This window comes from Triticum dicoccoides, chromosome 6A (genome assembly GCF_002162155.2).
Source record: "Triticum dicoccoides isolate Atlit2015 ecotype Zavitan chromosome 6A, WEW_v2.0, whole genome shotgun sequence".
Classification (NCBI taxonomy): Eukaryota; Viridiplantae; Streptophyta; class Magnoliopsida; order Poales; family Poaceae; genus Triticum; species Triticum dicoccoides.
The window spans coordinates 469,628,770-469,646,170 of NC_041390.1; positions in this window are offsets into that span (position 1 = coordinate 469,628,770).

A 17,401-nucleotide genomic window follows, 5' to 3' on the forward strand; every position below is an offset into this window, starting at 1 on the left:
TCTCCATATCTCGAAGCCAGTCCTCGGCTTCAAGAGGCTTGTCAGTGTGAGAAAATGTTTGAGGACGTGTCTTCTGTAGCTCAGATAACTTGGAATGTTGCTGATACTGTCCATGATGATTCCCCATGTTGATGACTTGGTTCATCATCTCGCGATGTTGTTGCTGACTCTGTTCATAAAGGTGGCACATTTGTGAAAGTGCCGATTCACTGCCTTGTTGGCTTGACTGTCCCTGAGTGAACTCATTGTTGGGTTGAGTATCATGAATTTCCTCTGGTGGAGTTGGCATGGAACGTGTCCAAGGACGAGACATTTTTCACTCTGGGAAAAGTATTTTTGTAAAACTCTTAAGAAAAGCGGAAAGAGTCGCAAAAATAAAGCCATAAATGCATAAAGCTGGCAGATATTATTAAATACCCAAGCTTACTTAAGAAAAACAAATCGACTTGCGCACGGAGAAGGACTGCTCATTACATATCTTACACGCGGGCGGTAATTATACAGTACATCACTCAGGATATGCGTACATAATCCTGACATGTTATTAAGGCTAGTGCACTTCTCCAGATCCTACATGATGCGCAAACAGGCTACTTCTCACAGCCTATGCACATATCTTACAAAGTGGTACAATACACGGCAGCTAAGCGTACTTAGGCAGAGATGTTGACGATCTCCCTTGCCCTGCCGAGGGCGAGGCGTAGCGAGGTTGGGGACTCGACTTCCTCCTCACTAATGGACTCCATACGTGTAGTGTTGCGCAGAGCGGGCGGAGCGGTTGCCAGGGGCGGAGCAACACGTACAGGAGTGGGCGCGAAGGTTGGTGTAGTGCGCGCTGGAGTGGGTGCAATGACTTGGTTAAATTCTTCGGTAGAAGGCAGGCGACGAGTAGGCGTAAAAGATGCTGATGACGAGACAAAAGTCGGTGGCGGAGCGATGGGTAGGAGCTCCCTCCTGTTGGCAGCACAGCCATGGACTGAGTCCATGCGGGTAGCTACGAAGTCGTCCACCAGGTTGTCGAAGGCTGCCTCCAGGGCCCGGAGATACTCAATGAGCATCTCAAAAGCCTCGTCTCGTTCTCCTCTGGGGCAGGAGTATGCGTAGTGACACGTGTAAGGCACATGGCACGGAAGATAACGGTAACGACGAGTCTTCATCACGGGAAGGACATCCCTGAGACGAGCTATCGCCTCGCGGGCTGCCATCTGCATAGCATGCCTCTCCGTAGGCATGGCTCTTCCCACGAACCGGAAGCGGCGTAACTCACCACGCCCTCCCCTGAACTGCACCGCGGCCTGGTGCATGGTCAGACTGTCGTTAACTCGGTGCTGGTAGAGTGTGAAGACTGGGCGCACGGATGGCCCCATCGCAACCTGAACGATGGAAGAAAGAAGCTTGACGAACCCATCGGGCACGTTGGCGAAGGTCTGAGACTCGCAGCTGACGTCGGCCATCTACAAAAGTAGGCAAAATTCTGCAGGGTCAGATCATAAATTTATGCTGACTGACAGAAAATGACTACAATTACAAAAGCATAAAATAGCCCTGTCATGCTAATAACTAATTAGCGATCGCACCTAGTGGCTTCCTACAGTCAGCCTGGCTCTGGTACCAAGCTTGTCACGACCGGTTTTCCAATAAAAATATTTATTGATAAACCAGTCTTTTGAGTCCAGTATGAGAGAAATCCTCCTCACTGGTAGACAATTTCTTGATACAATAAGCCAGTAGCATAAAATATATTACAGGGTTGAACTGCGGTCGCTCAACCAAATTATTACAAACACGCCAATAATCATACATAATGGCGGACAGGACACAGTGGTGTGGAGACATACTACTGACTCATGGATAGGTTGGTGGTGGAAAAGCACAGCGGGAAGGGAAATACAAGACTCTAAGAATATCATTTCATCGAACGTCGAGGTGAGGCTCGATAAATTTATTTGGTAGCGGAAGCGGATATAAAACAGTGGCCAAATCCAGGGTCGCACGAGACTGACTGGGACTCCTCTAAGTGTCGGACTCGCTATCGAACTCTTCATCCATGAGATCGCCTTCGTCAGCATCTGGCCAAATCAACAAGCCAGTGAGTACTTTGAAAGTACTCGCAAGACAGTTCAGACGTAAGATATAACAAATGCGTGCATGGATGCAACATGATTAATTCCTTAATGCACAATAAATAAAATTGGCATAACGGGTAAGTAAAAAGGGAAACGGCGGTAGTCCGCCTGAAATTCCACAGAACATAAATAAGGACCGATCGGGTGTCTGAAGCGACGCCTCGAAAGGTGAACAAATAAAAATAAGGAAATGATGCCACAGTCGGGCATCTTAGCGACACCACATAAAGGGCTTTAAAAGAAATGCCACGGTCGGACGTCTGAGCGACATCGCAGAAAGGGCTTTAAATGAAATGCCACAGTCGGACGTCTGAGCGACATCGCAGAAAGGGCTTTAAAAGAAATGCCACAGTCGGACGTCTGAGCGACATCGCAGAAAGGGCTTTAAAAGAAATGCCACAGTCGGACGTCTGAGCGACATCGCAGAAAGGGCTTTAAATTCACCAGTAAACAATACTCATAATAAACATTCAATCCATGAGAATAAACGGGTTAGTCCATCCACAGGGATAATCATTCAATCGGACTTAGCACTCATGCGATTCACCGGAGTCTCTGTCATCAAGGCTGACAATTGATTAGGATAAGATGGAACGAAACTTGACATGGAAGAGATGATTTGGAGGAATATATGACTCTGCAGAGTTTGTACAAAAATTTTCCCACAGTCAACGGATTTCCGTAGTCACGAAGGACTAGTTCCGTTTATGGTATTTCGGGAGAAAACACAACTAACCGGTACACACCCATCCTACCTCTCGATGCTAGGAATCACCCTAGTCATCGTCCAAGAAAAACTTTTGAGACGGGGAGATCACAATCTCGAATAGCATGGGATCAAATTTATATACGCGCGCTCTAAGGGGTGCCCCCCTCTCGGTCCCAACCGGAAACACCCATGCCCCCTGACCGGATGACTGGCTTTAATCCAGGGCCATGGAACCATCATCACGGCCTCTCCTCTTTGGTGTGTACCATGAAAGTGGTTTGCAACTTACTAAACCATATTCCTTGCGGAAAACATGTGGTAGTACAAGGAAGGAAATGATAGGTACTGGACCAATATGGTTTGACACTGAAGTCACATAGTCTGGCGTAAGACTGGCATGCTACAACACTGCCATCGTACCCATCCTCATGCCAACACATGGCCATTCATATTCACATTCATCCACGTATGGATCATTGAACTCACTCACCTTATTATCACATAAAATAACGTTCATCGGTATGCTCACCAACATGCCATGAAACTAACTAAATGCAAAACATGCCGAGACACTCATCATATCAAAAGTTCAAACATGCTTGCCTGGTTCAGAGTAGTCGGAGCCTAGCTCGGTGAAGTTCGCGGCTCCGTCACCTCCTTCGGTATCTACGGTTTAAAGAAAATATATGCGCTAACGTAAATACCAAGGAGAGCACAGAAGGTAAACCAAATATTTTTCAAATAAATCTGACAAAAAACTAGACAAAATTTTAAAGATAACAGAAAAAGAATCAATCAAAAATACTTTTCTGATTAAAAGTTATAAGGGTTTTTGTCCAGGGACTTATCTGTAATGAAACAGAAGATTTCCAGGGGCTAGTTTATAAAAACAGAAAACGCTTCGGTAGCGACTACGCCAGCCCGAAGAGAAAACGCATTTGGCAGCAGGCGTTTTCAGATAACGCTTCGTTTAGAAAGGACAGAGAGGCTGACAGCGGGTCCCACTTGTCATGTTTAAATTTTCAAATGGGAGGGACGAGGCTCGTCGGCGCCCGAGAGCTGCTGTGGTCGCCGGCGGCGATCCACGGCGAGGCATGGGGATCAGAGGTTACCAATGTGCTCACCGTGTCCTTCCGCAATGGTGGGTGGTGGTGTTGGTCGCCGGTGAGCACCACGTCGACGGCGGTCTCAACTCCGGCGGACGGTGGTTCGGGCGTGGATGGAGCTCGTCGGAGAGGGCTGCAAAGATTAAATTGAGGTGGGGGTTAGACTACTGGGTGCAAGAGAGGGCTACGGACGAGGTTTGGGCGCCGGAGGTGGCCTCACCGAAGTGAATCGAGCTGGAGGCCGAGGCGGATCGGGGCGGCCGGAGCTGGGGAAGGAGACCTCCTCGAGGTCCCCCTAGTGGCCTGGCGGGGCTTTGGTGAGGAGTGGTGATGCTGCGTGCACGAGGGTGAGCTCGGGGCCCTTTTTATAGGCGGCCCGAGGCGGTTGCCGTGAACGGAGATTTCCGGCGAGCGATTACGGTGGCGCAGTGCTCGGTCGGGGTGGTTAGGGAGTCGAGCGTCATCACGGAGGTTCAATGGGTCCGTTTTAGTGCTAAACTGGCCGGGGTTTGGGTGTTTGGGTCGAGCTCGACGGAACGGGGTGGCGCGGGCCCGTCGGCGGCAGAGAGCGCGCTCCGTGCGTGCTGCGCCACGGCGACGGTGCCGCATGCGTGCGCTGGCACGGAGAAGGCCACGCGGAGCCACCAGAGGATTTGGGCGGTGCCGAACGGCGTTGCGCCGCCGTTCTCCTCCCTGTCGGCCGTTACGGGGAGCCGGACGCCGCAAGACACGCCGGCGCAGGCGGGCCAGGGCGCCACCGACGCCAGGGTCGCGCCAAGTGCGCGTGTGAAGCTTCGGACAAGCAAGCGAGGCCGCGAGCAACGTGCCAAGTGCACTGTGGCCGCGTGACTGAAACTGTCAAAACTGAAAACTGAATTTCTGAAAGTGTAAGGAAAACAGTGCATGCAAGGTGTTCGACAGAATGATCCAGGCATGTAGGGATTTTTCCTTGAGCTGATTTTTGGTGGAGTGGCTTCTCATTGCTCAAATAGGCTGCCTGAATTTTGGTGGAATTTTTGGAGGAGTGTAGATATGAATTTCACCAAATTTGGCAAATCTGGTCCAAACTTGCAGAGACTGAATTTTGAAAATTTTGAAAAGAGGAGGAGTGGATCAAGATGGTTCTGGGTTATGGATGCTAAGGACAATCCAGGAGAATTGGTTTGAGGTCAAAACTCAAATGCAATAGGGCACTTGCTTTGAAAATCTCTCAGGCTCCAAATAATTTTCAGAATTGAATTGAGGGGGAAAATAATTAGAATAAAATCCAAAAACCAGTTTGGATTAGTTGGGACAGAGAATTTAGGTTGATCACAAGGGGGAGGGGAGGTTTTGGAGGGGTTTTATCTCATGGCCAAAAATACAAAGCCAAGGGTGGCTTCAAAGATAAGAAAAACCCAAATTTTCATAGAGCTTCACTTAAAAATAAAACAAATTAAAACTCCCAAAAAGATTACATCTTTAGAGGGAACTAACAGAGAAAAAGTTTGCAAAAGATCAACCACCAAAATTTGAAAGAATTAAAAACCCTGCCAAGGCAAAAAGGAGGTTTTTAAGAGGAAGGTTTTTCTGAAAAAGAAAAATTTTAAAAAGGTCTCTCCTCAAAACCACAAAGTTTTGATAAAAACCAAATAAAAATTTTGGAGTGTCACATTTGGCCGTCTCCAACACGCCATATGATGCCCTTTTTCAAAAGCTCGAGGCCATACTGTATGGCCTGCTAGGTCGAGGATGCGTTCCCGGAGAACACTGTATCCTCAAGGCGATCATCTGAATAGTACCGAGCTTTTAGTACCTGCGCACATAGATTGTTAGGCTTAATTAACAGGCGCCACGCCTGTCGAGCAAGGAGTGCTTGGTTGAAGAGACGGAAATCTTTGAAGCCCAAGCCTCCCTTGGTCTTATGTGCTAAAATTTTCGGCCATGCCAACCAATGTGTTTTTCTCTTGCCCTCCGCCGAGCCCCATCAGAAATTTCGTACCATTCTGTTCAAGTCGTCATAGACTAACATGGGTAGTTTGAAGATACCCATTATATAAGTTGGAATGGCTTGAGCAATAGCTTTAATCATGGCTTCCTTTCCTGCAAGTGAGAGAGTGTCCTTCCATGCAATGATCCGCTTCAGTAGACGAGACTGCAAATTCTGAAATTTCCCTCTTGGCATACGGCCTTCGGGCGTTGGTAGACCCAGTATTTTTCCTCAAACGACACTGTATCAATATTCGGTACAGCCCGTACCTTTCCCTGCTCATCCAGCACACAAGCTGGGCCAAAGAGCGCACTACACTTTGCTGGGTTGATACTCTGCCCTGTAGCTCGCTCATATGTGTTTAACACATTATGTATTTTTGTAGCTTGCTCCTCGTCCTCCTTAAAAAATAGTAAAGTGTCATGTGCAAAGAGCAAGTGAGACACTCCAGGGGCTCTGGGACATATTTTCAATGGGGAGTAATCATCTTTTTCCTCTCCATCTTTCAACAGAGTAGACAATCCATCAGCCACAAAAAGGAATAGGAACGGGGATAACGAATCACCTTGCCGTAGTCCACACGACGGTGCGAACGAATCCAAGAGGGTTCCATTGAATTTCACAGTATATCTCACCGAGGTGACGCAAGCCATAATCCAGTTCACCCACCGGTGAGTGAAGCCCATCTTTTGCATCATTCGCTCCAAAAAGATCCAATCCACCCTGTCGTAAGCCTTAGACAAATCCAGTTTATAAGCACAAAAGCTCTTGTTGGGGTCGTTTTCATGCTGTATATAATGAATGCACTCAAACGCAATCAAGGCATTGTCAGTGATCATCCGTCCAGGAACAAAGGCACTCTGCTCGGGAGAAATAATATCATCTAACATAGGTCTCAAACGGTTTACCAGACACTTCGCCGCCACCTTGTAGATGACGTTACATAAACTGATGGGCCTGAATTCCGTGAGCTTCGACGGGTTATCTACCTTTGGAATGAGAACAATGGTAGTGTTGTTCACCCCCTCCGGCATTATTCCCGTCCGAAAAAAATCCTTCACCCCAGCAATAATTTGCTCCCTCATAATCGCCCAGTTCCTCTGAAAGAAACGAGCGGGGAAGTCGTCCGGTCCCGGCGCCTTCACTGGCCCAATCTGAAACAGGGCATCAGCGATCTCCTTGTCCGTAAAATCTGCGCAGAGTCCATCATTCATATGATCAGTAACACGGGTATTAATCAAGTCAATTACTGGATCCGCACACAAGGAAGCATCAGCTGAAAATAAATTTGAGAAATAAGACGTCGCCATGGCAGCCATAGATGCATGATCCGTGTGAGCATTCCCTGTGTCATCCACGAGCACCTTTATATGGTTTTTCCGGCGCGCCAGACCGCTTTCCTATGAAAGAACTGGGTATTCCTGTCTCCCTCCCGCAGCCATGCAATCCTAGACCTCTGCATCCAAAGCATTTCCTCACGGTACAAGAGCTCATTCATTCGGTCCGCCGCCTCTCTAATCTCCTTCTGATCTGCATTCATAGACATGAGCTCCTCTAGCCGAGAGTGTGACTTATTAATCTCTTTGATGATATTACCAAACTTTTGACGACTCCAATCTTGTAGCTGTTTCATCATGTTACCCAGACCAGAAGCAATATCACCAAGGTTAAGCATAGATCCTAATTCAGTCCATGTGTTCATGATTACCTCCGGGAGTGAGGGGTCCCTCTCCCACATTACCTCATACTGGCGACACTTCCTGCCAGTCACCTGCGTCGGCACCTCCCACGTACAATGAAGCAAAATGGGGAGGTGGTCCGAACTGCGAGCCACGAGGTGTTCAACCTTTGCATGGCCAAAAATATTTCTCCAGGAGTTGTTCGCGACGGCTCAATCAAGTCGAACCTTGACGTTGGCCCGGCCGCCATGACGATTATCATATGTGTACGGTAGCCCTGCAAAACCAAGATCGTACAGACCACAGGTTTCAAGGGCATCATGAAAATCAATCATCTGACCTGCTGACCGTGGCGTTGCAGAAAAGTGCTCGAAGCTCCACATAGCTTCATTGAAGTCACCAATCACGGCCCATGGCATGTTGGCCTGTTGGTGGAGACCACGGAGGGCGGACCACATGCGGTGTCGGTCCTCCTTCCACGGTTCGCCATATACGCAAGTGAGCCTCCAGGGCGGCTCACCCGCCACACTCGTAACATACACATCAATATATCTCTCGTTTATTTCTTTTACATCCAGACTCAAGAACTCATGCCAATACAAAGCAAGACCACCACTAAGACCAACGCTATCAGAAGCATCAAAACCTCGTAACCCTAACCGAGCACGGTACCTACTCATTTTATTCTTAGACTGCCTAGTTTCACAAAGAAAGAAGATACTAGGGGAGTGAGCTTGCACAAGGCTCACAAGATCACGAACTGTCCGGGGGTTCCCTCCCCCTGGCAGTTCCAACTTAAGATATTCATTGCTCCCGACGGGGCTCCAGAGGCCCCGTCAGTTCGTCGGCGGCCCCTGGGCCGACTGCCTCCGTTGTGGTCATAGCATCCTGCATGTCATGATCACGAGTCCCTCCGTGCGCCTGTGACTGCTGCCCCTCCAGCATCTCACCGGTCCTCCGCTTCTTAGGTGTACCTGAAATAAGACATTCTGCTGTGGAAGCTTACTTCGTGTACACGACCAATGCCTTCTCGCCAGCATCGTCGTCCGCATCGGCGGCCAGCTCCTCTCCCGCGTTCCGCTTGCGCAAGGACGAGGTGTTTTGTTTGCTACTGCTGCTACACCCGGTTAATCTGTTTATTAATGTTATATATTGTTATTTTAAATTTGTTGATAATATTATATCTTCTCGTTTTATTACTTTTATAAATTTATTAGATCACAGCATATTTCTTCTAGTTTCAATCAATCAACTGTTCGATATGTTAAAATACAGGATGTGGACCTATGAAGGGTTCAGAAAGAGAGTTAATGAGGTGCATGTAGGCAAAAAATATGCAGGGTCCAACACGAAGATGTGGATGTGGACCCGTAGAGGGTTTTGATCCATATTTATTGGGCTACAAGCATGTGATATTAACATCAAAAGAGCTAAAAAAACTGACGTTGATTTTCGCTCACCTCGCGTGAACGTGCTAGATGCCGTTGGATAACCACACAAATCTTGAAGCAGCGAAGAGGAAACACATCAGCTCTAAAACCCATTTAGTAGAACAGCAAACCGGCGAGAACGCTCTTCTATGCAAACACAATAGTTCACTGCATTGGCTAGCACCTTAGGCCTCCATTTGGGAGATCCGGCTTCCAACCCTAGTTTCTCCCCTGTTTACAGAGCAATTTTACAAAAGGAAATGTACATGGTAAATTTATTTTTTGATCAATGAATGGTAATTATTTTTCATAATTTACTAGGGTAATTTTAATTTTTGGACCATAGCAAATTTATTTTATAGATGGTGGCAACTATTTTAGTTGACCATGGTAAAAACAAATTTGACCAACAAGTTTGTCAATTTACTTGTTTGCACTGATGTGTTTTTTTCTCTTCTTCCGACAAATTTTGTAATACTGTTTATTTTTTGACCCGCGGTTAGAGTTATGGAGACAAACCTTGAAATCGAAAGGGTTTAGGCTTAGTAGAACTAAAACCGAGTACATGATGTGCGGTTTCAGTACTACTAGGTGTGAGGAGGAGGTTAGCCTTGATGGCCAGGTGGTACCTCGGAAGGACACCTTTCGGTATTTGGGGTCAATGTTGCAGGAGGATGGGGGTATTGATGAAGATGTGAACCATCAAATCAAAGCCGGATGGATGAAGTGGCGCCAAGCTTCTGGCATTCTCTGTGACAAGAAAGTGCCACAAAAGCTAAAAGGCAAGTTCTACAGGACGGCGGTTCGACCCGCAATGTTGTATGGCGCAGAGTGTTGGCCGACTAAAAAGCGACATGTTCAACAGTTAGGTGTGGCGGAGATGCGTATTTTGAGATGGATGTGTGGCCACACGAGAAAGGATCGAGTCCGGAATGATGATATACGAGATAGAGTTGGGGTAGCACCAATTGAGGAGAAGCTTGTCCAACATCGTCTGAGATGGTTTGGGCATATTTAGCGCAGGTCTCCAGAAGCTCCAGTGCATAGCGGACGGCTAAAGCGTGCGGAGAATGTCAAGAAAGGGCGGGGTAGACCGAATTTGACATGGGAGGAGTCCGTTAAGAGAGACCTGAAGGATTGGAGTATCACCAAAGAGCTAGCTATAGACAGGGATGCGTGGAAGCTTGCTATCCATGTGCCAGAGCCATGAGTTGGTTGCGAGATCTTATGGGTTTCACCTCTAGCCTACCCCAACTTATTTGGGACTAAAGACTTTGTTGTTGTTGTTGTTGTTGTTGTTGTTTATTTTTTGACCCGCAACATGGCAATTCGTTTTTTAGAGTTTTTTTAAGAGAATTATGATCAGGCTGGAGGCCTAGTAAAAGGCTTATATTTCCGTGGTTCGTGCAAGGGGGCTGCTTTGAATTTGTTTTCTTCAGCGCGGGTGCAGATGAGCCTGGGCTCAGAAGTGAATTATCAGAAACGGAGGGAATACTCCAGGTGTAAGGAGAGAAGTAGAGCACAATTTTCGCAAACACTAGTCTTAATGTGTTTTTCCATCACTTCACCGAGCTTCTGACGGAAAATAAGCAACATCGGTTCTTAAATAGGGGGAATAAAGGGACGTGATTATTCTGCACTCGGGCTCAAATGAGCCTGAGTATGAATAGTAAAATCGTTGTAAATAGCAAAACCATTAAAAAATTATCTTTTTTGTGGTGAAAGATGCTCATATACCCGGGCTCAATTTTTGGTGAAGTTTGGACATTCGAGGAGCTAGAAACTTTTGAAGAGAACACTATTCATACCTGATTTTGTCTTTTTACCAATGAGCTCCTCGAATGTCCGAAAACCATGAAATTTTGCACGAACATAACGCACTTGAGCATGTAGCACAGAAAAATTGTTTGTTTGAATTTTTCTAGTATTTTTCACTGTACGTGGGGTGTAGATGAGCCCGGGTATTGAATTGAATTTTCGGAAATAAAGGAACAATCTCGTTGAATAAATGAGAAAGGTTTGGAAATAAATGGCTCACTAACCGACCAAAGATATACCACAACGTGCGTGCGGTTCAACAAAAAGTACGAATACCAATCATAAATTAAGGAATTAACGACCGGAAGCCCTCTATTATCAGAGATGATCCACTAAATAGGGTTGGATTACTAAAAACGGGAGCATGTTTTCTGGGGCAAAAAGAAAAAATGCATCATGAATGTGTCAATAACAAAAGGGAAAATGAAAAAAGAAATATTAAAAGAACAGGATGAGAGAAGGAGCAACGTCATTATCATTTCTAAAGTACATGGAAGTGCTTCAAAGTAGCACTCTGCATTAATAGAGAGTTTTTAAGTTCGTCATGTCTAATACACTAGTGGGGACTTTATGCTATAGAACATGACTTGTGTATTCCGACTTCCGAGGATGAGCTACCTCGGATGCTTTAGATCTTCGTGAGCAAACAAATACGATGCACATTTTGCTAGTTCAAAAAAGAGATATCATACATTAATAGATCTAGTACATATGGTGCATGACAATCCTACTCATTGTATTAACATCGATTATAAAGTATTTCCATTTCCTAATGATTAGTTGTGTTGATGCAATACTTTCTTCATTTCCGACTCCTCATAACACCATAATTATTCCTATTTCTCCTTTTTAAGTGCGGGAGCGAAGAACCTAATGTGAAGTTTCCTAGGGCGTGTTTGGTTGCCTGCATGAGGCTCAACCAGACTCGTGCGGGAAGGGAACGGGTTGTTTGGTTGTTTGGTTTTACAGTTGAGCCTGCATAGCACGAAACTTAAAGCAGCTCTGGGCCTGGCTCACTGGAAACACTCAGATCGGCAGTTTCTCGCGAGTCAAGCCGAGCCAAACGCAAGCGAGTGGGCCATTGCACGAGTAGAGACAGGAGGAATGCGAGGTGATTACTTGAGGTCTTCTTCAACCTCCACTAAGCTCCTATCTAATCTCCTTCCTCTGATCTACACAACGGTGCTTCGGTTCGAGGTAAGCTCTACACGAAAAAGATGCACCTCGATGCTACGGTTCCATTCAGGCGATCAGTTCGTAGTTTCGTCGGTTGTAAGTTCTTAATCTCGTGTTTTCGTTTGGAGCTATTCTGGATAAATTTTGTCAGATTCTCGCGCACGATTGATCATTTGAAATTTCCTTTAACCAACAGCCTAATCTCGCAGTTCCTCACAACATTTGTGTTGTAAATTTTTGATTTCGACGGTCGTAGCTTCATCTCTCTTTGAACAGCAGTCTACTGCACTGACGCTGCCATGTCAAGCTCCTCTGTCCTCTGCTCAGATCCCTCCTATTCATCCCTCTCGACGCCGAAGCCCTTCCCCTTGATCTCCTTGCCCGCGTGCTACTACACTAGAGTCGTTTTCGGCGTTGTTCATCTCGGCCTACTCTCTGTCGTCCTCCTATTGCATTGACGCTGCAATGGTGCGCACACTGCTTTCTTGTACCCTCTGCCTCCGTGCCCGCGCCACTGATGGGGTCGATCATCTTCGCCTCCTTTCTGTCACCCTACTACACTGGAGTCGTTTCCGGCGTCGATCATCTCGGCCTCCTCTCTCGTCCACTGCACCGACGATACCATGATGCAAGCACTGCATTCTCCTTCTCTGTCCACTGTCTTTGCGCGAGCACCGCAACTAGTTCGCCGACGGTGTCGCTCGTCGTGCTGCCGACGGGGTCGCTTGTCCACGACGCCATGCTCGTCATGTCGGACACGGCGCCACGGCCACTATCCACCACAGTCGCCATGATCCGATGCACACTGCATTTCTTCTCCCCCTTCCTCTGCTAGCTCTTACCCCTGTGTGCTAAGTGCAAGTGTTAGCTCTTAATCATACCCCATGCAGGCAACCAAAAAGCGTGTAGTTGTATGCGCCGAGACAATGCAGGCAACCAAACAACGTGCCAAAGTTGATCTCCTAATGCAGGAAGTCCACATGCAGGCAACCAAACAACTCGAAGATGTCGCATATGAGAGCAACTCCAACGGGCCGACCCAAACGGACGGCGATTTCGTCCGCTTTTATCTGTTTGGATCGGCCGCCCGTCCTGCGCCCGCCCTCTTTTAGATTTGGGTCGGCAGCGCGCCCAACGCGCCAACCCATATGTGCCGGCGTGGCCGGCTGGTGATACGTCTCCAACGTATCTATAATTTTTGATTGCTCCATGCTATATTATCAACTGTTTTGGACTATATTGGGCTTTATTTTCCACTTTTATATTATTTTTGGGACTAACCTATTAACCGGAGGCCCGGCCCAGAATTGCTGTTTTTTTTTACTATTTCGGTATTTCAGATAAACAAAATATCAAACGGAGTCCAAACGGAATAAAATCTTCGGGAACGTGATTTTCTCACCGAACGTGATCCAGGAGACTTGGACCCTCCCCTCCTAGGGCGCGCCCCCTGTCTCGTGGGCCCCTCGTTGCTCCTCCGTCATACTTCTTCCTCCTATATATACACACGTACCCCCAAACGATCAGAACAGGAGCCAAAAACCTAATTCCACCGCCGCAACTTTTTGTATCCACGAGATCCCATCTTGGAGCCTGTTCCGGAGCTCCGCCAGAAGAGGGTCGTCATCACGGAGGACTTCTACATCATCCTAGCCCCTCCGATGAAGTGTGAATAGTTTACCTCAGACCTTCGGGTCCATAGTTAGTAGCTAGATGGCTTCTTCTCTCTCTTTGAATCTCAATACAAAGTTCTTCCCCTCTCTTGTGGAGATCTATTCGATGTAATCTTCTTTTTGCGGTGTGTTTGTTGAGACCGATGAATTGTGGGTTTATGATCAAGTATATCTATGAATAATATTTGAACCTTCTCTGAATTCTTTTATGTATGATTGGTTATCTTTGCAAGTCTCTTCGAATTATCCGTTTGGTTTGGCCAACTAGATTGGTAGTTCTTGCCATGGGAGAAGTGCTTAGCTTTGGGTTCGATCTTGCGGTGTCCTTACCCAGTGACAGAAGGGGCATCAAGGCACGTATTGTATCGTTGCCATCGAGGATGACAAGATGGGGTTTCTTTCATATTGCATGAATTTATCTCTCTACATCATGTCATCTTGCTTAAGGCGTTACTCTGTTTTTAACTTAATACTCTAGATGCATGCTGGATAGCGGTCGATGAGCTATATACATGATCATACCTAGATATTCTCATAACTATGCTCAATTCTGTCAATTGCTCAACAGTAATTTGTTCACCCACCGTAGAATACTTATGCTCTTGAGAGAAGCCACTAGTGAAACCTATGGCCCCCGGGTCTATTCTCATCATATCAATCTCCATCACTTTAATCTTACTTTGCTTTTTTACTTTGCTTTTACTTTTTACTTTGCATCTTTATGCCAAAAATACCAAAAATATTATATTTATCAGATCTCACTCTCATAAGTGACCGTGAAGGGATTGACAACCCCTAATCGCATTGGTTGCAAGTAGCTATCGCTTTGTGCAGGTACGAGGGACTTGAGCGTGGGCTCCTACTAGATTGATACCTTGGTTCTCAAAAACTGAGGGAAATACTTACGCTACTCTGTTGCATCATCCCTTCCTCTCCGGGGAAAACCAACGCAAGCTCAAGACGTAGCAAGAAGGATTTCTGACGCCGTTGCCGAGGAGTCTACGCAAAAAGTCAACATACCAAGTACCCATCACAATCACTATCTCTCGCATTACATTATTTGCCATTTGCCTCTTATTTTCCTCTCCCCCCAATTCACCCTTGCCGTTTTATTCGCCCTCTCTCTCTCTATCCTCCCTCTTTTTTCCGCTTGCCTTTTGTTTGCTCGTATGGTTGGAATAGTCATTTATTTCTTACTAAACAGAGAACCTAAGATTTATGGATCCTCATCCGCTTGCTAATCTTTTTAAGAGATCCAGTTATGTTGAACCAATTGCTAGTGAGTTTTGTGCACTAGATTATCTTTATGAAGTTTTTCTTGAAATTCGTGAATCTGAAAAGTGTGATGAAGTACTTTATGAAGTGATTCACGATAGATCTTTGAACAAAAAGCATGATTGCAATGATGATATTATAAATTCTATTAATGTAAATTGTACTAAATAATATGCAAAACCCTAAGCTTGGGGATGCTAGTTTTGCTATGTCCTCCACTTGTTGCAATGATCATGATTGGGGTGATTCTTCTTATGATCTTGAAAATTTATTTAAGCCCCATGATGAATATGAGATTGATTATAATGTTTGCAATAATATTGAAAGTGAGTTTGGAATAATGTCAACTTTAGATCCCACATATTTAGAGAATGTTCAATCTTATGAAGTTTTTGATAAAAGTGCGTTTGGGAAGGTCATGACTTTAGTTAATGTTAATCCCACTATTTCGGAAAAGTGCCAACTTTGCATGCATGTGGATAATGTTGAGAATATTTTATGTGGTAGCTATATTGTTGAATTTGCTTATGATCCTACATGTAACTACTATGAGAGAGGAAAATATGGTTGTAGAAATTTTCATGTTACTAAATTACCTCTCGTTATGTTGAGATTGCTATTGTTTCTTTTCTCTCCCTTGCATATGCTAGTTTTTTCTTGCCTTGATAATTTGTTTGCCTATAAGATGCCTATGCATAGGAAGTATGTTAGACTTCTACGTGTTTGTCACATGATTTATGATGCTTCTTTTGTGCTTCAGTTCTTGTCTTTCATGTGAGCATCATTAAAATTATCAATGCCTAGCTATAAGGCTTTAAAGAAAAGCGCTTGTTGGGAGACAACCCAATATTTTTACTTGCTGCTATTTAATAAATAAATTATTTAACCTCTGTTTTGGTTGTGTTTTTTGTGTTTAATTAGTTTTTGTGCCAAGTAGAACCATTGGGAAGACTTGGGGAAAGTCTTGTTGAACTTGCTGTAAAAAACAGAAACTTTAGCGCTCACGAGAACTGCTGTAATTTTTATTTGAAGAGTTATATTTAGTTAATTCTTTTTTAAGATTATTAATATATAAATTCCTCACGTCCAGCAATTTATTTTAGAATTTTTGGGGTTCCAGATCTTGCGCTAGCTACAGATTACTACAGACTGTTCTGTTTTTGACAGATTCTGTTTTTCATGTGTTGTTTGCTTATTTTGATGAATCTATGGCTAGTAAAATAGCTTATAATCCATAGAGAAGTTGGAATACAGTAGGTTTAACACCAATATAAATAAAGAATGAGTTAATTACAGTACCTAGAAGTGTTCTTTTGTTTTCTTTCGCTAACGGAGCTCACGAGTTTTCTATTTTGAGTTTTGTGTTGTGAAGTTTTCTAGTTTTGGGTGAATTATTTTGATGGATCATGGAACAAGGAGTGGCAATAGACTAAGCTTGGGGATGCCCATGGCACCCCCAAGATAATCCAAGGACACCAAAAAGTCAAAGCTTGGGGATGCCCCGGAAGGCATCCCCTCTTCCGTCCACTTCCATCGCTAATTTACTTGGAGCTATATTTTTATTCACCAACATGATATGTGTTTTGCTTGGAACGTCTTGTATTATTTGTGTCTTTGTGTCTTAGTATGCCACAATCATCCTTGCTGTACACACCTTTTGAGAGAGCCATACATGAATTAAAATTTGATAGAATACTCTATGTGCTTCACTTATATCTTTTGAGCTAGATAATTTTGCTCTATGTGCTTCACATATATCTTTTGAGCTAAGTAGTTTTGCTCTATGTGCTTCACTTATATCTTTTGAGTGTTATAATTTTGCTCTATGTGCTTCACTTAGATCTTTTAGAGCACGGTGGTGGATTTGTTTTAAAGAAACTATTGATCTCTCATGCTTCACTTAAATTATTTTGAGAGTCTCTTAATAGCATGGTAATTTGCTTACTAATAATATGCTTGGTATTCAAGATTTGTGAAACTTTTTTTTGAGTGTGTTGAATACTAAGAAAAGATTGAAGCATGATAATTGTTTTGAGATATGGAGGTGATAATATTAAAGTCATGCTAGTTGAGTAGTTGTGAATTTAAAGAATACTTGTGTTAAGGTTTGTGATTCCCGTAGCATGCACGTATAGTGAACCGTTATGTAACGAAGTCGGAGCATAATTTATTTATTGATTGTCTTCCTTATGAGTGGCGGTTGGGGACGAGCGATGGTCTTTCCCTACCAATCTATTCCCCTAGGAGCATGCGCGTAATACTTTGCTTTGATAACTTCTAGATTTTTGCAATAAGTATATGAGTTCTTTATGACTAATGTTGAGTCCATGGATTATACGCACTCTCACCCTTCCACCTTTGCTAGCCTCTCTAATACCGCGCACCTTTCGCCGGTATCATACACCTACTATATACCTTCCTCAAAACAGCCACCATACCT